We start from the raw sequence: 26,302 nt of genomic DNA on the forward strand, positions 1-26,302 counted from the left end.
AGTGCCTCTACCGTCTAACCTCAAGCCACTAAAGCTTGACCTAAAACCTTTGCCCTCTGATTTGAAATATGTCTATTTAGGTCAAAATGAGACATACTCGGTGGTGATCTCTGCCCACCTGGAGAAAGAACAGGAGAGTATGCTCATATCTACTCTCATTGAGCTTAAGGGAGCCCTTGGATGGATGATAGCGGACCTCAAGGGAATCAACCCCTGGATTTGTACTCACCGCATTTATCTTGAGGATAATGCTAAGACCGCTCGGCAATCACAACGTAGACTAAATCCAAACATGAGGGAAGTGGTTAAGGCCGAGGTTCTTCAACTATTAGATGTGGGTATCATATACCCCATATCCGATAGTCAATGGGTGAGTCCAACTCAGGTGGTTCTTAACAAGTCTGGGATCACCATCGTAGCCAATGCTAATAATGAACTCGTGCCAACTAGAGTTACTACGGGTTAGAGAATGTGCATTGACTACAGGAAGCTGAATACCGTCACGAGGAAGGACCACTTTCCTTTGCCCTTCATTGATCAAATCTTGGAAAGGCTAGCTGGTCATTCCTATTACAGTTTCCTTGAAGGGTATTCGAGCTACAATCAGATTGAAATCGCCTCTGAGGACCAGGAAAAGACTACATTTACATGTCCCTACGGCACCTTTGCCTACAGAAGGATGTCATTCGGATTATTTAATGCTCCTGCCACCTTTCAGCGATGTATGATGAGTATCTTTTCTGATATGGTGGGGAAATATCTAGAGGTCTTTATGGACGATTTCTCTGTTTTTCGTTCATCTTTCAGCGAGTGCTTAGAGAGTCTTAAATGTGTGCTGAAAAGATGTGAAGAGAAAAACTTAGCACTTAATTGGGAGAAGTATCATTTCATGGTTCATAAGGGAATTGTCCTTGGACATATTATCTCGTCCAAAGAAATCGAGGTGGATAAGGCAAAAATCGATCTTATCTCTAACCTACATCCACCCAAGAGCATCAGAGATGTGCGATCCTTCTTAGGACACGCAGGGTATTATAGACAATTCATAAAGGACTTTAGTCTCCTCTCTCGTCTCTTATGTAATCTTCTATAAAAGGATGCACCATATGAGTGGACTGAGCAATGCCAGGAAGATTTCACCAAGCTTAAGGGCATGTTAACCACTGCCCCTATCATGCAGCCACCCGATTGGAGCCTTCCTTTTGAGCTTATGCGTGACGCTTCTGATTATGCTCTTGGAGCGGTTCTAGGACAGAGAAAAGATAAGAGGCCCTACGTCATTCATTACGTAAGTAGAACTTTAAATTCTGCCCAAGTGAACTACTCGACTACGGAAAAGGAACTCCTAGCCGTAGTATTCGCTTTGGATAAATTTAGGTCTTACTTGATCGGATCCAAGATCATTATCTACATAGATCACGCGGCACTTAAGTATCTTCTTTCTAAGAATGATTCTAAGCCCCACCTGATACGATGGATCCTTCTACTCCAAGAATTTGATTTGAAAATTAAAGATAAAAAGGGAGTAGAGAACGTAGTGGCCGATCACCTTTCTCGCCTTAATACCTTTGATTCCCTTGAGGGGACCCATATCAATGATATGTTCCCTGATGAACAACTGTTCAGAGTCTCCCATTCACCTTGGTTCGCTGATATTGCTAATTATCTTGCCACAGGTTCCATACCGACACATTGGACTGCGCAAGATAAGAAGAAATTCTTCATCAAGGTGTGCAACTTTTTCTGGAACGATTCATATTTGTTTAAATATTACCCAGACTAGATCCTAAGGAGATGTGTGCCAGACGATGAGCACCAGAGTGTCATCTCCTTCTGTCACTCACAGGCCTATGGTGGTCACTTTTTTGCTAAAAAGACCACGGCCAAGATTTTAAAGTGTGGCTTTTATTGGCCCACAATGTTCAGGGACACTCATGAGTTTCGCAAGGCTTGTGAGCGTTGTCAAAATTTGGGAGCATTGTCCCGTCAAAATATGATGCCTTTGAATCCCATCCTTGTCATAGAAGCATTTGACTGCTGGGGCATTGATTTCATGAGACCATTCCCCCAATCATTTGAAATTTTGTATATTTTGCTCGCCGTGCCGAAATAATGACCATCGCACGGTCATTAAATTCTTAAAAGAGAACATCCTTTCGCGGTTTGGGACGCCTCGAGCCATTATTAGTGATGGGGGTTCACACTTTTATAATAGACCATTCGAGAGCTTAATGAAGAAATACGGTATCTCTTATAAGGTGAGCACCCCATACCATCCACAGACAAGTGGACAAGCTGAGATTTCCATTAGGGAGATCAAACATATTCTAGAGAAAACGGTTAACCCTGATCGTAAGGATTGGTCAATCCGATTGACCGATGCCTTATGGGCATACCGTACTGCTTTTAAAACCCCTGTTGGAACGTCTCCCTTTAGACTTGTCTATGGGAAAGCTTGTCACTTGCCTATGGAGTTGGAACATAGAGCGTACTTGGCGATCAAAAATCTGAATTTCAATCTGGACAACGCTGGCTCGCTACATAAACTTCAATTAAATGAACTTGAGGAAATCCGGAACGATACGTACGAGAACTCGAGAATTTACAAAGACAGAATGAAGGCGTTTTATGACCAACATATTCTACGAAAATCATTCACACCTGGTCAGAAAGTCCTTTTATATAATTCTCGATTACATCTCTTTCCAGGTAAGCTTCGATTTCGTTGGACTGTCCCTTACATTGTGGTCACTGCGTATCCTCATGGGGCCATTGAGATAAGAGACATCGACAATGGCAAGGAGTTTAAAGTAAATGGACATTGATTAAAACCATTTGTCAAAAAATTTGATTCAGAGGACATGTCCATGCCTCTGACTGCTCATATTTACCAGAATTGATCTCCTAATCTGATGGAGGTATAGGTAGGTTTATCTTTTTCATAGGACTAGGGCAGTTTTCTTTATTTGTTTGGCTAAAGACGGTAAACTTAGTGCTCCTGGGAGCCAACCCAGCTTGTTATACCGTTTCATTTTCCTAGTTAGTTAGTTCAATGTTTGTGGGTAACATTGTTGCAAACCCTCACGAGACTACAACTCGTCCACTAGGGGCAACCTAGGGGTTTAAAGGCTTGTTGCATATGCTAAATGCAATCGAGAGCACCTGCGAAAGTGGTATAGGTAGGATTTTATTTTATTTTTTTATTGGTTTCTCTCTTATGCTGACCCACTCTTACGTAGATATCTATGGAAAGCCTCTTGATTCTTTCATCCAGGTATTATCTTTCCATCACTCCTCTTATATTTTCGTTGTTCCATGTGCATTGCATGCTTATTTCTTTTACATTGAGGATAATGTAGATTTTAGGTTAGGGGTGGGAGATTAGATTTCCTAATCAGTGTTTTCTTGGTCTTGAGCAAAAATTGTGAAATTTTTTTAAAAATTTTTCTGACATTTTTGTGAATTCGAATTGATTTTGACAATCATCTTGGATTTAGAATTACAAGATAAGTGATGTTGGTAATTTATGACTCTTAGATTCAGTTATCTATTATATTAGATTTCATAGTTAAGTTTGAAGTGTTAATCTATGATTAGAAGTTTTAAACATTGATTGAGTTATGATTTCACATGTCACATCTCGCTTTCACATTAAGATTTTAGTTTGATATTGAAGGGTTAACTTGGTAATTACTAAGCATGTAAGGAACCAGCTTGAAAAATTTGCCCGTCATGATCAATTGAAGGAAAAAAAAACAGATACCTTTGGAAAAGGTTGGGCGAATAATCTTCACCATAGGTTTGCTCCCTATAGGTGTAGATTTAATTCCCCATGGATGATATGTGAAAAGGGTTGGGTGTACGATCTTTACCATAGGTTTGCTCCCTATAGGTGCGAATTCGATTCTCCTCTCCCTCGATGGAAAAATCAAAAGCGAGAAGAATGAAAAAGAAGAATTGTAAGGCAAGTTCTGGTTTAGGTTTTGAGTGTCCTAAATGCTCTTTTGATTATCAATGTTATCATAGAAATTATCTATTGGATTTCTTAATGATGATAAGCCGAGATTTCATTATACACTCATGGTACTCATTGTTTAGAATTGTTCTAATTAATGCATAAATACATTAAACTTGATTATGAAATTTATTGTGCGCTTGATTCCAGGAGGAAGTAATGCCCAACATTCATGCATCTTAGAATTTTCATATCTAGATTGCTTTTCAAAAATCACTTGAGTTCATAGAGATTATCCTGTAATTCTCAACTTATTTTTCGTATACTTTGCTCGAGACTAGCAAAATGCTGGTTGAGGGTTGTGATGAGGGTCGAATATTGCATATTAGACCCTGATTAGTACCTGATTTTACATACATGCTAATGCTTAACGTTATATTTTAATCGTGTTTTTGTTGCAAGGTGTAATCAAGAGCTTGGACTGAAAAAGGATACTACACGCATGGAATTAACACTCCAAAGTTACCAAAGCAAAGGACGGACTCCAGAAGATTAAGATTGAAGAATTTACATGCTAGGGATCCGAGGAAATAAAGCCGTTCAGGTTAAAGAGGCCCAAAAGTTGTCCAAGATTCAAGATCACATGGTTCCAACCATCCATTCAGCTCGAAACATCATACATGGCCTGGGGGCCATAAATTAACCGTACAAATAAAATTCCAGCCATTGGATACCTCTGGAAGTGACCCAACGGACATATCAGCCCATTAATTCCTTAAGTGGGGCCCACATGGTCTTTGGATATGCCTCAAATTTGGTATCAACCCATTGTATGAGGAGATAAAACGGATGGTCGGATTAGATTTCTCAAAAACATTGCAGTGGACCCCACCTAGTGTGGAATGCGTATAGTGCACATGAGCACTCGCCGTGCGCCAAACGAACCAAGTCAGTCAGTAGATACTGACCCGACTACCTTCCTAAAACGGAAATTTCCATTTTCTACCAGCGCAACAGGGAGTTGCGGTTGAAGTCAGGTGGGCCACCATCATCACAAATATTTCTGATCCGGACCGTCCATTCATTCTAAGAGGTCAAACCAACCGTACACATGGTGGTTTTTCAGACCCAAGCACGTGCATGCATGGAAACAACGCAACTACATCTAACGGACGGCCTGTTTAAAATTCAATGGGCCACATTCAACCCAATCCAAAACCGACCATCTCAAAACGGTTTTCTGAGGAGAAACTAATGGACGTAGTGGATTTCTAACATACCAAGTATGTGGACCTCACCGACTCTCATTCAAAAACAAAGCCTTCTGTTTCGGTCTCTGCTGCGAAATCTTGAACAGGGACTTGCGGCGGATCTTTTTGGGCCAACACTGTGCATCAAAGGTTAGATCCGAACCGTTTATGAGACTCACACCACCCCTCTCACTCGGGCCTAGGTGGATAAATTTCAAAAGACACAGGAGATCAGTTTTCGATCATCCAAACGGAAGATAGACGGTGGAACTATTTCAATCGATGGGCCGCACTAAACCTGAGAAAAAACACTCCTCACCAACTGAAATTCCGAGAGGAATTCATTGAACGGATTGGATTTTTCAAACAAAATCGAAGTGGGCCCCACCGACTTCAACAGCGAACCATCTTGAACAGGCCCTGTTTTTCGCATCCGGGAAAACCTGGACTTCCAGGCCGTTCCACGATCAAGATCATGATCGGTTCGTTGATCTGAACCGTTCAAAGTCTTCCTATGGGGCCGCCTTCCGTCACCAAGGTGTCTGAACGGCTCAGATCTCGAAATCAGCTACTCCAATGTCCCAAGACTCAGGGCAAACGCAGGTGAGATATGTTTCCTTTCGCATGCAGATTCTTCTGCGTAAAAGAGGCCACCGACTCACGCCTCTTGGGGACACACTCCATTCCACCGACCTAGTTTTCTTTTGGCTATAAGATAGAAGAGAGAAGAAAAAGGGGGAGATCATCAACCGGGATCCAAATCTTGGACGGCTGCACAAGAGAGAGAGATAGTTATAGTTTTTATTATTTAGTTTTTATTATTTATGTTTCTGTTTAAAAGAGTTAGCCGGATCATGTCGGGCTAAACCTCTTAGCTAGGGCTAAGAGGTGAAGCTTGTGGCATGACGGGAAGACTCTATGGCCTTGATTCATTACTAAACTGATGCTGATATTGGTTTGATTTTTAAGGAATACCGTTAGTTTTTAATAGGTTTGTTGTGACTGAAATTACAATAGATCTGCAATGGCTTTGAGTATTTCCTTTTCATTATTGTAATTATGCAGTTAGGAGACCCTGTTGTTCACCATGCCCCTTGGACATGGTTGGATGACGGAACCCTTCCTAACATTCATACCTCACTCAGATTGGCTGTGGATTGGTTTAATTCTGTTGTTTGCTTTGTCTCATGGGCATGGTTTTGTGATGGAATCCATTCTAATTTACATCCGTCTTGTATCTTGAAAACTAGATCAACAATAGTTCAGATTCGATTCTAGTGATATATCTTCCAACTGGATGAAGATGGGACTCGAAGTCCAGTTGAGTTCGTGAATCAAGCGTAGACTGCCCTGATCTCTACAAGTGGATCCTCTGAATCCCTAGTTCCTTTCCCTAAATTGTTTAAGTTTTACATTAATACTTCACCATTATTCCTTCAAGTTCATTCGATTTAGATTTCATCTTAATCTAGTTCTAGTTCTAGTGAGTTTCAGATTACGTACAAGTTTCAGTCCCTTGGGATTCGACCTCGGTCTCATCGAGTTTATTACTACATCACAACCCTATACTTGGGGAGTGAACACATAGCGTGATGATTATGATGACTCTTCCTTCAGTGAAGACCCACGTACCAATATGTCATGTGAGAGATCCAAGCCATTCATTAGATCACAAACATTAGATGCAAGCCCCAATTCAAAATTATAACCACCAGATGATCCTAATAATTTAATCAATAACACACAAAGTTTACATCAATCAATCATGCGATTAATGGGCTATATAAAAGGACAACTACAAAAGGTGACCAACATTTAAAGGGTCGAAATCATCCAATCATGGGGCATGGAGCAAATGAACATGCAGAAAAGGAAGGACCTTTTATGCACAAGACAAAAATGAGTGAGGCCCACCAATTGTATGGCCATACCCCACATGCAAATTCCACGTAAGCCTCACATTGCCTCCGCCAAACTACATAGTATATTTGACATTTGTAATGCTTTACCAGCTAATAAGGCATGTGATACCATTGAATAAAAATGTAATTTAGTACTTTAAACACACTAGCAACTCAAAAGTAACATTATATGCACATCCTCTTTCATACACCAAAGGCTTATTTGGACCGTGAATTAGGACCTTAATATAACGAGAAAAAAAAGGTCATCATTAATGTTATCACTAAAATTTAGTAAACAGATATGATCAATTGTGGAGAAGCATCACCGATGGACCTACAAGGAAATTGGATGATGTGGACAACAAGGGGACCCCCGATCCCTAAGTTAGATGAGTAGATTTGAATCAAAGGCATGAGATTGGGTTTGTTTTCTTACATCCCCTCGTTTAAGGTTACTATATTTATGGGGTCCATGGACAGTTTTGAAACCATCATGTCCTAATAAGTTATGCTGGAGGGTCCTTATTTAGATGGGAAATTGGTCTCAAAATTGTTGCCGAGCCCACCTTAGCCGGCGTGATCCTCGGTCAAGATTATGTTATGCCCTCCTTTTTTGGATTTAGAGCATAATCTCCTCTAGGTTACTCATATTGCATCGGCAGTGGTCGGTCAGCTCAGCTCAGAACATAGAGGATCCTAGATCCTAAGTTATTTGCCTTGACAGTCTTTTTGCCTATGTTGTAAACGTTGATGGTGAGATGACTCTTCTCCTATTGAGTTATGTTCGCAAATAGCTCTGCTCAGGGGGCTCATCTCTTTGTGGGAGAGTTGCTTACCCTGTCTCCGAACTTTGTGCTTGAGACAAAGGCTTGCTGACGTAGGGGAGGACATGAGGTTGAGCACCGTCTTCCTCAAGAGGATAACTATTCCGAATCCACGGAACTTCTTTGGACTCCTCATAGAGACTTCTCGAATCCACGAGGAAAGAAAGCAGAAAATAGAAATAAATTCTAATAAATTTGAAATTGATTAATGAATGAATAAAAACGAGTTCACAACCCTTTAAATAGGGGAACCAAATAATGGGAAAGAAATCAGAATCAAACTACAACTAAAATTCCTAGAATTTGCGACTTACTATAAATAGCAAACTTACTATTTATAGACGGTCGTGATGTCTACTAGTGCGCAAGGTTTTCGGCCAAAAATAGTAAGTGTCCTATTTGGCTTCACCAAATCGTTCTCCTAATTATTCTAAGCTCTTTTCATGTTGGGTGCAACTCCTAAAGCCCGACGGATGAAGAGTTATAATCAAAGTAAAACTTATTATTTATAGTAAAAATGAAATTAAAACAAGGAAACGACCGTCGATCCAGGGGTTTTTCGTAATTCTGGGCTACGCAACCCAGCGTAGCAGGTTGGTTGGCTAAAGTAGCTTGTTCTACCCCAAAATCATATATTTTACGTCAGATAACTCATTCCGGATTGCGAGATACGCTCGATCTAAGGTCCGATGGTTCGGATCACTTCTGTCATCGACCGAGCCTTTTCTGATCCATCTTGGCCATGAAACTGTCCACGACCCATTCTACATCAGTCTCCTCCACTTCAAAAGAACTCCTCCTCGAGTTCTCATCCTGCGTTAGTTCATGATACTCGGTCAGGTCCGCGATGTTGAAAGTCCGTGAGATTGCCATGTCATCTGGAAGATCAACAACATAAGCGTTGTCATTGATCTTTCGGATGATTGGTACCGGTCCAATCTTTTTATTCTACAACTTGTTGTACGTTTCAGTCGAAAATCGTTCTTTGCGCAGATGGACCATTACTTGGTCGCCCACCTCAAGCACTTTTTGTCGCCGATGCTTGTCCGCTTACTCCTTGTACTTTTCGTTCGAGGCATGTAACTTGGTTTGTACCTCCACATGAATGCTCATGATCTTGTCAGGCATATGTTCTGCTGCAATGCTTATGCCTGGGAGCTTGGGCAGAGGGACCAAGTCTAGTGTGTGGCGAGGTACTCGTCCATAAATAACCTGGAATGGGGATTTTCCTGTCGAGCGGTTCACCATGTTGTTGAATGCAAACTCCGCTTAAGACAAAGCCAAGTCCCACTGCTTCGATTTTTCTCCTGAAATACATCAAAGGAGGTTTCCCAACATGCGATTCACAACCTCAGATTGACCTTCAGTCTATGGGTGGTAGGCACTGCTGAACTGAAGTCGTGTATCGAATCGAGTCTACAAAGTCCACCAAAAGTGGCTTATAAACTTCATGTCACGGTCAGAAGTAATAGTCTTGGGAACCCTGTGTAGCTGCACAATTTCTCTAAAGAATAGATTCGCCACGTGTGTTACATCGAAAGTCTTCTTGCATGAAATAAAGTGCGTCATCTTGGAGAAACGATCTACTACCACGAACACCAAATCCATGCCGTGTTGTGTTCGTGTGAGACCAAGCATGAAGTCCATAGATAAATCCTCTCAAGGGCCGTTAGGCACAGGTAACAGGGTGTAGAGGCCCGTATTATGAGATCGCCCCTTGGAGGTCTGATAAATATAATAACGTTGGACTGTCTTTCCCACATCACGTACCAATTCCAGTCAGTAATACCATTCTTCCACAAGAGCTCGCGTCTTGTCTTGCCCAAGGTGTCCACTGAGGCCACCTCCATGTAGCTCTTGGATTATCTGTTCCTTTAGCGAGCTGTTTGGGATACACAGTCTATTTTCCTTGAAAAGGAACCCGTCTTGCATATGTAAGTTACCAGGGTGACCTTCTTGGCATCTAACCCCTGCGTCCTTGAAGTCGTCGTCATTGGCATATATGTCTTTGAGGCGCTCGAACCCGACAACCTCATTGCTCATAGTGACTAACAAAGTTGCACAGCGACTTAGTGCATCAGCTACTTTGTTCTGTTGCCCTGACTTGTGTTTTAGTATAAACGAGAATTCCTGCAAAAACGAGATCCATCTAGCATGCACACGGTTAATGTTAGCTTGACTATTAATGAATTTGAGAGCTTGATGGTCCGTGTAAAGTATGAATTTCCATTGAATCAAATAATGTCGCCAGTGTCGTAGTGTCTAGACCACCGCGTATAACTCGATCTCATATGTAGACCACTTCTTACATGCATCGCTAAGTTTCTCGCTGTAGAAGGATACCGGCCTACCTTCTTAAGACAAAACTCCCCCAATTTCGACATATGAGGCATCACATTCGACTTCAAACAGTTTGTCGAAGTTGGGAAATACATGAACTGGGGTCGCGGATAATCTGCGCTTGATTTCGGCAAAGCTCCTGTCGGCTTCGTCAGTCCACTGAAACTGCCCTTTCTTCATGCAATCTGTGATTGGTGACATAATGGTACTGAAAATTTTCACAAACCGACGATAGAATGTCATCAATCCATGAAAACTTCACACTTTGTGAATATTTGTGGGAACCGACCATTCTCTGATTGCCTTCACCTTTTTCTCATCCACCCGAATGCCCGTGGATGTTACGACAAAATTCAAAAATAATAGGCTATCAATCATGAAGCTTTACTTTTTAAAATTGAGATACAGCTTATTTTTAGTGAGCACTTGAAGGACCTTCTTGAGGTGTTCCATATGGGTGGTTTCGTCTTGATTGTATATCAAAATATCATTGAAATAAACCACAACGAACCGCCCAATGAAAGGTTTCAGAACTTGGTTCATCAATCTCATAAATATGCTAGGCGTATTCGAAAGACCGAAGGGCATGACCACCCATTCGTATAATCCTTCCTTGGTCTTAAAGGCCGTTTTCCACTCATCACTCGGCCGTATTTGAATATGATGGTAGCCGCTCCTTAGGTCCAATTTAGAGAATATTTTGACACTCTCTATCATGTTCAGCATATCGTCCAACCGTGGTATAAGAAACCTGTATTTTATGGTGATTTTGTTAATGACTCGATTGTCGACACACAAACACCAACTCTCATCTTTCTTTGGAGTTAATAGAGCTGGTACAACACATGGACTCATGCTTTCTCAAATAAGACCCTTATGGATCAATTCCTCTACTTGTCCTTGCAGAATCTCGCACTCATTCAGACTCATTCGATAATGAGGACGATTAGGTAAACTAGACCCAGGGACAAAGTCGATATGGTGTTGGATATCCCGCATGGGGGGGTAACCCATCGGGAAGCTCATCGGGCCAGATTTCTTTGAATTCGTGTAGCAGGGGCCTCAGTCTTTCAGGGATGATGGTAGGCTCGAGTTCTTCCCCTTTTACAATTAATGCATAAGTCTGTCCTGTTTCTTTGGATTCTTCCACGAAGTCCAGTATGGTTAAGAGAAAACGGCTCTCCAGTTTAGAAGTTTTAGGTGGTCCTTCTGGATCCATAAGGGCCAATATAGTCTTCCGGCCGTCCTTGATGAAGATATATATGTTATCTCACCCTTTATGAGTGGCGTCACGGTCAGATTGTCAGGGCCGACCGAGTAGTATGCGACATGCTTCCATGCCAACCACATCGCATACTATTTCAACCTTATAATGTTTGCCAATTGAAAAGGATATAATGCATCGTTCAGTTACCTTTATTTCACTGACCTTCTTGATCCAACAGATTGTATATGGAGAGGGATGACGTTCCGTTTTCAATTGCAATTTTTCCACTATGACCTTGGAGATAATGTTCTCGCTGCTCTCGCTGTCAATGATCATGTCACAAACCTTTCGATTCACCGTACACCTAGTATGGAAGATGTTATGCCGCTGTGGATGCACTTCTTTTCTTGGCGCATATAATAGTCGCCTCACGACGAGTGACTAGCCGTGATCTTGCTGAACCCAACTTGAATCATCTGCCTTGTCCTTAGTGGTATGCTCCTGTTCTTCAATATCTGGATATTCATAAGCGTTATCAGCACTACCATCATTGATGGCGAGGTTTGCCACTTTTCGCTGGGGACAAGTATTTGATAGGTGGCCCAGTTGGCCACAATGATAGCAGTTTTTGTGCCTTGGCCGAGTATAGGGTTTCGAAATTCTACTCGGACAAGCAGTAGTCGGTACGCCCCTTTGGGGTCTAGCTTGCCCGCTTCCCTGATCTCTGTTATCAGACATAGGAGGTTGAGTGTGTGCTCCTACGGGTTCCTTCCCCTTGGGTTGTGGAGTTCCCTGGGGCGGACTTACCACAGAGATCCTTGCAGTAGGATAGGTCCGTGTGTTAGGACGTTCAAGTTGCGCTTTTGCCTGAGTAGCTAACTTAATCGCATCATTCATCGTCCAGACGAACTGCATCTAGACCCGATCCTGGATAGCCATACTCAATCCACCGTTGAATTGGGCGACTTGCTGCGATTCATTCTCGACCAAATTGTTATGCGCCGCCAGGCGGTAAAATTCTTCTACATATTCTCTTACTGATCGACTACCCTATCGACAATTTTGGTATTGTTAAAATAATACCTGATCGTAATCGCTAGGGAGGAATCAGGCACGTAGTAGCTACTTCATCCGCTACTAGGTGAGGATTGGTGCTTTTATCTGCCTAGTTCGTGTGAGTTGCAGTTGTTCCTACCCAGCTGAAGCTCCTCCTTTCAACTTGTAGGCCACAAGCTTGACCTTCTTTGCTTTAGGGATGTCCATATAGTCGAAAAATTGCTCAACTTCAGAAAGCCAATTGAGGAAATCCTCAATGTGTAGTCGGCCATTGAAGCTAGGAATATCAACTCGCATCTTGAATTTTTGATCCATTCGATCTACTCGATCGCCGCCTTATCTGGGGTGTTGAAAGATTATCTCATCGATTTCCTCCTCACTGGAGCCCCCTTCTTCAAGAATGACCCTTGGATGTACTGCCGGTACTATCCTGCGATCAGGGCGATTACGAGTTTCAGTAATTGGCGGTGAAGGATTACCATCAGGAACACGGAGTTACCTTAGGTTTTCCACCAAGAGACCCGCTATGCAGTCGATGAAAGCCTGTAGCCCTTGCATGGCTTGTCGATTCTCTCGTTGCGCTACTTCGAAAGCTGCCGCCGTTAAAGGTAAATTTCCTGGAGCACCGTCCATGGGATTGTTGTCCGACCCATCGTTAGAAGCCATCAATCCGAGGAGAAACCTCACTTTGATACCAAACTGAAGCAGGGGAGGACGTGAGGTCGAGCACCATCTTCCTCAAGAGGATAACTATTCCGAATCCACGGAACTTTTCTGGACTCCTCACAGAAACTTCTCAAATCCATGAGGAAAGAAAGCAGAAAATAGAAATAAATTCGAAATTGATTAATGAATGAATAAAAATGAGTTCACAACCCTTTAAATAGGGGAACCAAACAATGGGAAAGAAATCAGAATCAAACTACAACTTAAACTCCTAGAATTCACGACTTACTATAAATAGTAAACTTACTATTTATAGACGATCGTGATGTCTACTAGTGCGCAAGGTTTTCGGCCAAAAATAGTAAGTGTCCTATTTGGCTTCACCAAACCGTTCTTCTAATTATTCTAAGCTCTTTTCACATTGGGCGCAACTCTAAAGCCTGACGGATGAAGAGTTATAATCAAACTAAAACTTACTATTTATAGTAAAAATGAAATTAAAACAGGGAAACGACCATCGATCCAGGGGTTTTTCGCAATATCGGGCTGCGCAACCCGGCGTGGCGGGTTAGTTGGCTAAAGTAGCTTGTTCTATCCTAAAATCATATATTTTACATTAGACAACTCATTCTGGATCGCGAGATACGCCCGATCTAAGGTCCGATGGTTCGGATCACTTCTATTGTCGACTGGGCCTTTTCTGATCCATCTTGGCCATGAAACCGTCCACGACCCGTTCTACATCACTTGCCCTAGCGCTTTAGTCGTTTCGGCTTCGAGGCACTCCCCTCGTGGTTGTTCGTTCTTTTCATATGGTGGACTAGTTCGATTGTATCCACAACAGTTACGATTTTAAAATACTTATTTAAATACATAATTTGGCACATAATTCAATAATGAAGTGCAATATAATAGAAGACAAGGAATTCATAATTGTTATAATTTTATACCGTGTTGCAATGGAAATCTCTTATTTAAACTCACATGAATGTATTTTTTCTGTTGATTTGATATTTCAGTAATGAAAAATCATCATTATTATAATTTTATCAAGCCTAGCTGTCTAAATACATGAAGGAATAGTTGATCAAATTACATGTCTTTTATGAGACCTGCACTGTAATTTGTAACAATATTACACTTTCATAATACATTATGATTATATCCAAACAGGCCCTTAAAGAATTTCACTACATGATAATGTTGTACAAAAGCATAAAAGGTTGGGTGTTTTTTACAAATACAAAATTGAAAGGGTGTTTTTTCTTTTATAAATAAAATGGCAAGGTGCATATGCAAAACACTCTAATTAATGGATAAGACTAGTCCTCTGGCCACCCATCCAACTCTCTTTGCACTTTGTAAATTGTGAAGTTGCAAGATCCAACCCTCTCATCACTTTCAATATGTCCCATGGCCCAAAGTTCATGCTAGCCACAATCATCAAATGCATGTTGAATGCTAACCTATGGTTAATTTTTCAAACCATCTAGTCAAGTTCTCAGACATTTTGCTCACCTGATACCTAAACCAGCCCGGTTTTTGGGACATGAAGTAAATGCAGTAGCCCCACAAGAAGATCGACACCAACTCTCACACATGTACCTCATTGGCACGTATGAGCTGAGCATGGCTTAGTCGACTACATCCTTCAATAGCTAGGGCATTTCTCCAGGCAACGGATGCCACTGGGTGAGAGGCATTATACGGTCCTGCTCATTAGCATTAATACCCTACAGTTTGAAGCAGTGCGAAATCCTACATTTTGGACTACCTCACAACGATCTAAATACCATCGATTGATCGATCACAACCATTCGAAAGTTAGGTCATTTCCATTGAATGTGGTTAGTTGTTGTTTTTCTTCGGCCATTTATAATAGGGATAGCAATAGAAGGGTTGGAATGTTCAATAAAGGAGATTTTCTTGGTTCCCTTATACATGACGAAGAATTCAAATAAACAGTTTGGATGACCGAACCATGGAATGCACATGTAGGGAATCTCAAGCAATTTACATCTTACAAGGTGTAGTTTGTTTGTCATGATCTTTTGGCATTTTCTAGTTTGAAATGCGATTAATGTGTCATGCTATGATGATAATAGACTCTCCCTAAGTGTACTGATATTCACTATCAAAGGTTTTAAATCAAGTTTACCTCTAACCTTTACAGCCCTATACAAGGATCGCAGTCCTACATAATAACCTAGCTAGCATACACTCCCACCGAAGGCTCTTACAAAAGATACTTTAGTTGGTTTTCAATCAGCTAACCAACAACTTCAGCCCTAGTCTAAAGACCTACATTTACTTCTACCAAAGGCTCTCATGAACACTAACATGTACACACGTGTCTGGTGAACTCGGCCCTATATAAGAGCTTACGTTCTACACAAGAACCTATCGAGTTTGGGTTACAAACTCTTACCATTAACCCTACACAAAGAATGAGAGTATGGACTCATACATAACAATTGAAGAATTGAGCTCCATTGATGTCAATGTTTGTCAATGCTTTAGCTCAAAGATAATAATAATAATAATAAACCTGTATGTGATGCTCCATTTGAGGTGACTAAGGTGATGGTAGAATCTCCTACGACTAATGGGATAGTTGAAATCATAGGGGATTCACCTAGAAATGTCTTCTAGAAGATTTTAAAAAAGAATATGCCAATTCGATTAGGTCTAAGCTCTAGAAAATGGTGAAGATCAAATTCATCTTTTCATTAGAGGTTGGAATCCTCGTTAGAGTATTAAAGCTCACGAAGATGATCTAAAAATCATGGGATTAGAGGTCTAAGATGTGAGATATTAATATGCAATCACCCAGTCTTCTATTGCACCCCCCCCCCCCCCCTAGGTTTTTTTTTTTTGGCCTAAGAACTGAATGTCATTTTATAATAAATTGATTTGCAATGGCTATAAAATGACTAGTTAATGGTTCTGTCGATCCGATCGAAAGACCCTTTGATAGGATCGAGTATAGTATCGATATATCGAGAAAATCCAAGAATTTAATTGTTAGGCTATTAGATTGATTCTTTGATTATATCGAGTGGTCATTTGATTCCATCGAGTCCCATCGATAACCTATCAATGAGATCGATGACCACTCGAAAACTGTTATTTTGGATATATGATTTTACAACAGTTCCGCACCTTTTGTAGCTAGCTTTACTTATCATGTTCGAATTGAGGTTCTAATGCTAAGGGATTATCAACAAGATTTACCTATTAAGGTTAGAATCATCTAGATGTTCAAGGTTATTTCAGGTCAAGGTTTAGGTCACCAAGGCACCTCATATACCCATTCTTTGCTCCTTAATGTTTCACATCCTCTTATGTTTTCGGTCTTCAGTTTCCAAAGGCTCAAGCAACTACATGACACACAAACTCATATGATTGATAAACAAAGTTTACACATATCAATGCACTAACAAGAGATAACAAAGGAGAGAGTGTTAGAAGAATTCAACATGGCCATAGCAAGATCTCATAAAGTGTAATGGATGAAGAAGGTACCATAAAATAAAGTTAATTCAAAATTGAATGTTTTCTTTTCCTTCATGTATTCTGTAGGAGCATATTACAACTTTTTATAAAATCATGCATCAATGGTACAATATACGGAAAGAGACGATAATGGGCTCTAAAGAAATCGGATCCGGATACTGAAAAGAATAATTCAGTCAATCAGATTTGATACGTATCTTACTTAGTAAACTCAATCTCATGCATCTTATTATTAATGAGCTTAATATTAACATCATTATTGCCAATACTAAGGATATCATTAACATACCAGACGTAATAATAATATAACTACTATGCCATTTGACAAACATAAATGGTCAAAAATGCATGGCTAAGTAAATTTGAATATCAATATTATTAAGCTCTCAAACCAAGTATGAGGGGATATCTTTTCTTCTTCTTCTTCTTCTTTTTTTTCCACCAACGTTTTTTAAATGGAAAAATAGTTATACAAGAGTGCAATAAAAGAAAATGAGCCTCACCTATCTTGTACTTCCAATAACAGTACAAAACAAAAATTACAAAGAAAAAATCTGAAACACAACAAAAACCTAATACAACCACAAAACTGGGTCACACTGAATACTACCTCAGCTGCACCAAAACCCATGAAAGCAGGATAGACAGCCACAGCTTCCAAGCCATTCAGTCTTCAACCACTATTCGGGCCTCCTATCAGGTGGGCAACACCTGTATAAAGATTTTCTGAAGATGACATACTCTTTCAGGTGACTCATAATTCCTAGCGATGGGCATATAAGGTTTGTGCCTCCGTATTGATAACAAAATCCCTAATGTTGAAGGAAGATTAAACAAAAATACTCTTATGCAAGAGTATGATTTCTACCTGTATTAGTCTTGTAGTGTCAACACGTGGCAACCTTTCATTGTTTTATGTGGGGATGCCGAAAATGGAGGTAAACACCAACCATTGATCAATAGTGGTCCCGGTAAAGAAACCATGTATACCAAAAATTTTCTACAATGGAACATCCTAACCTTGCAATCTTTGGCAGTACTGTTCCAATTAAATGCGGATTGCTTCCTTATCCTCAGGCATAAAAGACACCTGACGTGTCAGTGCTTGGATTGAGTTTCATTTATAACATGCTTGTCTTGATATAGAAATAAGACTGGGCCATTTGCTATCGTGAGTTACCTACTCCATCAATACAAACAAAAATTATAATAACTGTCCAAACAAAAATCATAATAATTAAGGTTATACTTTGCCTTAGTTTTCCATCATTTAAAAAACGGTGGTGGCTCTTCAATTGTTTACACGGCAATCCAGACCTTTGAAATTGCAGACCCAACCATGAATGGAGCACAACTGAAAATTGCACTGCTATATGTGATAATATTAAGTATCTGTTTCTGTCTTTTTTTTCTTTTTTCATTTCAAATTTGAGCTACTCTTCTCATCATCCATTTCATAGCCATTAATTCGATAGTTAGAACTTCTTGATCAGTGCAATTTTGGATTTATGCTTGATCTACAATAGGACCCACAATTTGGATGGTATGGATACTTGTACATCATTAACACACGGAGGGGGGACTCAAGACCCCATTTTTTAAATGGTGCAAAACTAACAAAGAGTCCAGGCCTCAAAACTCTCTCTCTCTCAGAGTCCAGGCCTCAAAACTCTCTCTCTCTCTCTCTCTCTCTCTCTCTCTCTCTCTCTCTCTCAACAGTGCTATAAATATTTGTACAAGTAATGGTACAAATAGCCATAAGCAAAAACCTTTGTGAGGGAGAATGGAGACTAGTTGGAGGGGTGTGGCCTACTTCTTGCTCTTGTTGTTGGTTTTATCAAGTAAGACTCTCTCTCTCTCTCTCTCTCTCTCTCTCTCTCTACACACACACACATATATATAGAAGATAAAAATGGGCCATGGCCTGGCCAACTTCTTCCGTTTGGCTTTCAATGGTATTAGTAATGGGAGGGTTATTGAATCCTCCTATTTGAGTATAGCTGCCCAAAAGTGGGTTTGCATATGGGTCAGGATGGGATAGCTGCAGTGTGGGCCGGGACCTGTTGCGCTTTATTGGGCTTAACCTAAAGGGAAACAATATGGGCATGGTTCGGGCTCCCATGGGTGCTTGGATAGCAGGCCAGATGAGAACTGGGCCAGTTCCAAACATCCACCCATCGGGTTTCATTTCTAAGCCCACGTTCTGGTGGCATGGACCTGAAATTTGAAATGACCAGCCAAAGGCTTAGATTTTACAACATTTTTCTATTGGATTTCCGACTTGAACGTGAATCCAGGACCATTTACATCCTCTGTGGTCCGGGCTTGGACGTGACCAACCATGGGCCGAAATTTGAGGTCATTATTTAAATGGGCGAGGCTTGCCCTGACCTCCACTCAGCCCAATTCCAATAACGGAACCGTGGGTCCACTTATATGAACTGAAAACCAAAATAGATTCGTGCCGAAACAGGCCTACGACTGGCCCGTGATTACGCACAGCCCGAATGCAAGTCCACTTCAAGATACAGGCTGTTCATTTGGTGTGCCACATGTTTGAAACCCCAAATGGGCTAGTCTGGTCTTGGGCCCACCTGATGGATACTTAGACAAAGAACAAGCCAGGCACATTATAAATAGGCTTTAATTTTAGGCCTGTGAACTTTCTATAATCTTCCCAAACCATATAATTTAAAAAAAAAAGGCTAATCAAATGCTTGTGTCCATGCCTTTCAGATGAAACATGGTCCGTTGATGCCAAGATGTGCCGATTACGGAGCACTCGATTTGCAAGTATCTGCTTGATCAACTTAAGGTGTCATCAAGTGTGCCTGAATGAAGGTTTTAAGGGTGGGAGTTACTCAGGATTTGCACTACATAGCTACTACTGCTTTAAACCTTGGTGAAGTTGCTGCAGGCGTGCATGTTTGGATACTCAATCAAACTGAATTGCAATTCATTCAATTCACAATAGAAGAAAATGCCAAAGTCTAATGTGGGTAGTGATTACTATGGTTTCAATTCCATCTTATAATTATGAAGTAAAACGGACCCACTCCACTTTGGTGATTTCGACTGCAATGGATTGAATGAATTGCAATTCAGTTTAGTTGAGCATCCAGCCGTGCCCCATATATTTTATGTAGTTTCAAGACTTCCTATTAGGAGTTATATAATATGAATAAATGGTCTATAACTTTAGCAGCCCCAGTACTTTTGGCACATGTGTCCTGTATCCTATCCATTTATCAGATGGGGCTTGCTGCGAACATACACTGTTAAAAAATCTGTTCAGATTCATCAGGTGGGCTGCACCTGTATAAGAAAAAATGTGGTCAGGAAATCATTACGACCTAGTCTTAGCGCAAGAGAGAGCAACGACTAATTGCTTCTTTTTTTTCGAAAACAAGATTTCTACCAATAAATGTGCAAAAGCCGGTGGTAGAGTAATGATTGTTGGAAATAATGTGTTAGAAATAATGTGCTGAAAACAGTAGATAATATTTGAAAAAATAAAAAGTTAAATAATAAAATAAAGTAAGAAAATATAACTTATTTATTTGAGTCGATGCATGATGGGGGCTTGAAATTAAATCTGTCGTCCTTGGACTGCATCCCAAGTGTAACAAGAATCTTGAACCAGCATGCAAAACTTAATACGGTTGAAGCTTTATCATCTTAAGAGTGTTAAGAAAGTTTATACCACAGGTTGCACTTGAAAAATATGAGACTTGTCCATGTTGCAAATGGTAATAATGCCTTATAATGGAATACTGGTCTCCATATCATGATATGATCAATACTTGGATAGAGTGTTGGTTGCCCAAGGTTTCACCCAAGAAGAAGAAGTGGCAGGCACATCAGCCAAACCATGGACCAGTGCAATATGGGCGTATGATTTTTAATTTTTTATTTGGCAAAACAATTCGTTGGAAAAATAAGAAAAATGAGAAACAACAGAATGTATTTTAGATATGTATTCAATCATTCATCAGACCATTCTTTAGTAAGAACATTGTTGGTTGTTGGTTGGGTAGCCTCAATTTTTGATTCTCTGCTTCGTGATATGATAAGATATCAATACATCATTGATCAATTATGAAGTATCAGTCTAGTTATTTATTATATTATATCAATTTCAATAATTCAATGTATCATCAATCATTTAACAATTAACATTACCAATTCTTCATTTTACACAAATTTTCCCAAGATGTACATTACTGAGGTACTCTTATAGTAGTCAAAGCATAGGTCTATCAATCTGCTTGCCCACGGTTTTCTTTCATTGGGTGTTTTTAATTTTCTTATTGAAGAAAATCTCATTTACTAATCAAAACAAAAAACACATATATGGAGGCCTGAGGGGGTTCTCTCTAGATCGACATCGTCATCAATGTTGTTGTATTGTGGTTAATTTTCTCCATCAATAATGAGATATGCAAATAGATAGTTGTAAATGTTCTGCTGAAGCATTTGGGGACAGGAATGCTGGTGAACAAAGACATGGGAGCGCAGATTGTCCTGAAACACCTGGGCTAAGTACTCCACTCCCTCTCCAAAGAGTTTACGACCTTGACCACCACAAGTTGCCTTTCCCTATTCTTTAAAATCTCACCAAAATCCCCACTACTTTCGACGTTGGTAGACTGAAGAAAAATGGAATCCCGTCAGTCTAATTAAGGGAGCGACTGCAGTGGCTGGTAAAAAAGCGTATGATAGGCTATTGGTATTGTCATCTCACCATCACCTATATCATCTCTACCACCACTCCTCGATCAATGATATTAACTTGGTAACACTACTACCTTCTACATCTTCAGAAATCATTGCCTTTCGACTATGACTCTAGTAAATGGGTTGAAATATAACTTTCAAATTAAGTTCTGAAATAGTGGATACTGCCAAAGGGTTGACAGCCATGGGAAAACTACTCTCAAGGGGAAGATTTACATCTATGTCATCAATATCTTCTTCCATCTCCTTCTCCCTCTCTTCTACTGGTATTATGTGCCATTGAAATTTGTTGCTTGGAACTACGTTATGAATGACCTCTTATGATGAATGGAATTTTGTTATTAGTGACCTTAATGCTTACATTGCTCTTTGCCATGATACAATTGTGTATGAAAACAAATTTCTTATGGGAAGCAGTTGATCCCTTTTAGATTAACTTTGACTCAAGGTGTCCCAAAGGCCGACACCGTTATCCAATTCGGGGGCTAAAATGGTGGAGCCTTGAAAAGGTATCTATAACGGGCGTCACGACTATTACAACCCATTATGCACATTATGGTCAGACCGTAACCGTCAGATAACTGTCATTTTTTTTTGTTATTATTATTCATGTTGCGATCTTTTTACATTTTTTTTCCCACTTTTAAGTTCTAAAATAATTCCTAAATTATTCTAACACTATTTTCAAATGCTCGTAGTTCAAATTTAAGGACAAATTTAAGGATCAAAATAATCTATTGAAGGGATTTGGGTGAATAAAAGCTCCGTGGGCAATTTTTTGAAAATTTTCAAAAAGGGTAATTACACCTTTTCTTTTGTTCGAATCTCTATTTTAATAGTGAAATCTAATGTGGTATTCATATTAGAACATATCCATGTGCATTTTACAGATTATGCATGTGATTTTTATTTTTTTTTACAGAGTATTTTTGAAATTTTGAAAAAAAATCATTTATTATTATTATTATTGTTTTTTTGGTTTGATAGTTAAAGCTAATAGGGTATTCATAGTAGAACATATCATGTGCATTTCACAAATTAAGAATATAATTTTATATTCTTTTTGTATTTTTTATTTTCAAAGTATTTTCAGCCGATTTTTTAAAATTGGGAAAATTTATTATTTATTTATTTTTTATTTTTTTTTTTCTATTTTGATGGTTGAATCTAATAGGATAGTCATAGTTGAACATATTCATGTGTATTTTACAAATTATGATTTTAATTTTAAATTTTTTATTTAATTTTAGAATATTTTCGGATGATTTTTGAAAATTGGGAAATCATTTTTTTTTAAAATTAATTTTTTTGGTTTGATGGTTCAATATGGTAGGGTATTCATAGTAGAATATATCCATGTACATTTTACTGATTATGAATTTGATTTTTTAAAATTTGGAGTATTTTCCACCGATTTTTAAAAATTGGGAAAAATATTTGTTCTCTGTTTCTTTATTTATTGTTGTTATGGTCTGATGCTTGAATAAAATATGGTATTGTTATAAGATCGCATTGATGTACTTGAATGTGATTATTGATTCAGTTTTATTTATTTATTTTTATTTTCGGATTAGTGACTTTATGTTCATATTTTGTCAGGTATTGGAGCTTCATAAGGTTTAATACTTAAGTTCTTCTTTATCGATTAGATTTAAAAGTTAGATCTTTATTACATTAATCTATTTTGATATGGTTATAAGTTTCGAGATTTACTTAATTAATTCATTCTTTGACTCCTATAAATATTATATTTACTATTTAGAGTTTAGACTTGAAGGTTGAAGTAGACTCCCATAGTAACTAGCTAAGAAAAAAGGCTAGCCATCAAGGAAGTGGGGACATTTGATGGCAACATGTTAGGAGGTAGGTGGTAGTTGACACCAAGTGAAGTTCAATTATTGTGACAGATTGATAACTGGATGTATCCTGCAAATCAAAGAACATTTAACTAGGGATTACGCAGAAACAAACCCGAATTCAATCCAAAAAAAAAGATGAAATTGAAAGTAAACCAAACACGTGTCTAAATGGTTTTTAAGGATGGTATTTTATCACATGGTTTTGATACTTACCCTATGTGGCTTATTTTAAAATCTACCCTATGTGGCTTGTTTTAATATCGCCCTATGTGGCTTTGTTTTAATATTTGTCCTATATGGGTTCGATGTTTTATATTGTGCAACTATATAATGGTAAGCCTCATATACTGAATATGATTAGCCACTAGTCGATTGGGTTTCATTAAACATCCTAAGGTGATAGCCTCATGAGCCAGGGATGGTGGAATGAGACATTATATCAGAGCTGTCGGCCTACGCTGATGACGAGCCCCCGTAGTGACCTTGAGCTTATTTAAATTGGCTGATTGTAATTGGAATAATAATGGTTAGGCTAATCGTGTATTCATAGCATATTGGTGATAACCGGTGACTAATTCTATATGTGTAGCACGTGCCTTAGAGTTATTGGGGTATCGTTTCGCTAGCTCCCAAACCACCGACTATCGGCTTATTTTCGAGTGACGAGCCCAAGTCCGACTGGATGAGCATTCCTAGGTCGATGATTGCATGGGTGATGAGTCCAATGTTCGCAAGGATGAGCATCCTCGGGGCGATGATGCATTCATGCATTCATGCATATAATAAAATTGCATTTACTATGTTTTGTATGCCTTGTTATGTTTTATAACTATGCCTACCTAATGTGGTAGTGTGTAATCTCAAGGGAAATTCACACTGAGTTGGTTACTCATCTATCAAATATACAACCATACATATGTAGCACAGGTGGCATGAATGATATGCATATTCAGATTTAGTCGGGAGCAGGCACAAGTGCTAGAGATGCATGGTTGTGTTTGCTAGGAGAAGCTGCGCGATCTTGCGGCTCCGATTTATATGCATTTTATTATATCTCTTGTATAAGTTTTGAAGTTCTTGTATTCATATTTGTGAAGACATTGGTTTGTATAAGCCATTATGGGCAACCTCTTGTATATTATACATGTAAATGTAAATTTTCCTTTATACTGACTTGTCTATTCTACGCTTGTCTGCTAACTCTGATAAAAGAAGAAGATCATTCATAGAATTTGGCTCTTTTTAGGTTAACACTCAGGTTTTTGGGAAACGGGTCATATTCTCGGGTCTTGAAAAGTCAGGGCGTTACAGGTTATGTACTTAACTTGTGATTGATTGATTGATGTAATGGATGGTAGAGATTCTCTTAGAATTCGCAACGCGCGACATTTTCTCGAAATAAACACAGGCCCACAACTCCTAGCCTGGATATCGCATCGGTGCTCAAGACGCGGCGTTGGAACCGCGGTGACGCCACGGTCGCTAGGGTACAAGTTTCGAGTTAAGTCAACAAATATCTACAGGATGCGACTTATGATCACGTGCAAATGCCGATTATAGGTCGCGGGTCGTCGGAATTCGACGGAGAGGATCGCGGAAGTCTAATGAACGGTACAGACTAGGATACGAGCCTTACAATATTTTTGCAGCTTACAGGGATGAAAGACTCACCAAAATATAGAATCTCATTTCAAAATTTTTTTCTGGAGTCTTGGGAATAAGTTAGAGACTTACATTTAAAATTTCAGATAATTCAGATATATGGTTTAGAAATTAAAATTCTGGGAGTAATAGGCTGTCAATATAAAACGATTTTAGGAATTTACAACCATTCATATAAACGATAACACTAAAGCTTAGACTTATCATGGGATGGACCATTGGGGATTATCCTTTAAGATACCCAGGGTACTTTTTGGTGAAAAAAAGTACTTGATATTTCTCAAGGATCTAGAGCGATCGGGTCCACGGACTTACGGAATCATATTCGAGTAAGTTATAAGCGGTCTAATCTGAATACCAAATCTCATGTGCTTACCAATGAACTCAATGTCCTGATCAAGTAGAAGTTTGAGAATCACCCAGAATGGATAATATTAAAAAACTCACCGCCCTAGCCAGACAAGAGTTCAATGTATTAAGATTAGCCATACTATAACCGTTTTTCTATATTACTCCGAAATACTAATAACAAAATAAAAAATAAAAAAAAATACTTTAGACGTGGGTGAAATAATATATGAAATTCTATATAATTTAATACATAAATAAATAAAATAAATGTAAGCACATAAATCTCAAGGTCGAGATTTTCATTTAAGGGGAGTAGATTGTAACATCTCGAGTTTATGTAGCAATTACACACACACACCTAAACATGTATAACTACCTTATGAAGAATACAGTGAAAACTTAAACATAATGAATTAATGTAAATAGTATAAGTAATGAAATTTTGAGGATGAAATTTTGTTTAAAGGGGGTAGATTGTAACACCCCGAACTTTTCAATACCCAAATATTGAAAGTTCTCAAGTGTTACCATGAAATTTAATTTAATATATACATGTGTATGATACTAATCTAGCTATCCTAACCTTATATTTATACTCCAACATGAATCTAACCATTGAGAATGATCTTTATCCATAGATCAAGCCATCCGACCGTTGATTTTAAGACAAAATCATCATATGTCCAAGTATTCACACTTGTCCATCATAACCAACTGTTCAGCCAACTATCCACTGATAGGTAAAGATATCTAACAGTCCATTTTGAGTTTAGACCACTTGAACATAGTAAACTAACTACTTGATATTTGCATCTGCTCGTACACATATCAAATTGAGATTCTGATCCGTTCATCTTGTTTACCACCTATGAATATGCTTAATCCACCATCAAAACTATAATATGATAAACTTGCACATATGAACAAGTCACTTGAATCTAATAGTATACATGTTCTGCCCCTTTATCACTCTAA

At 39.1% G+C, this 26,302-nt stretch overlaps 1 long non-coding RNA gene across 1 annotated transcript; it reads left to right on the forward strand.

The window, feature by feature from the left end:
* The first annotated feature begins 18,443 nt into the window (after positions 1 to 18,443).
* On the forward strand, positions 18,444 to 20,015 carry LOC131220389 (uncharacterized). The gene is made up of 2 exons (XR_009158549.1): positions 18,444 to 18,559; positions 19,455 to 20,015. It is a non-coding gene; the product is annotated as an uncharacterized LOC131220389 (long non-coding RNA).
* Positions 20,016 to 26,302: the final 6,287 nt, after the last annotated feature.

Source organism: Magnolia sinica, chromosome 12, assembly GCF_029962835.1.
Source record: "Magnolia sinica isolate HGM2019 chromosome 12, MsV1, whole genome shotgun sequence".
NCBI lineage: Eukaryota > Viridiplantae > Streptophyta > Magnoliopsida > Magnoliales > Magnoliaceae > Magnolia > Magnolia sinica.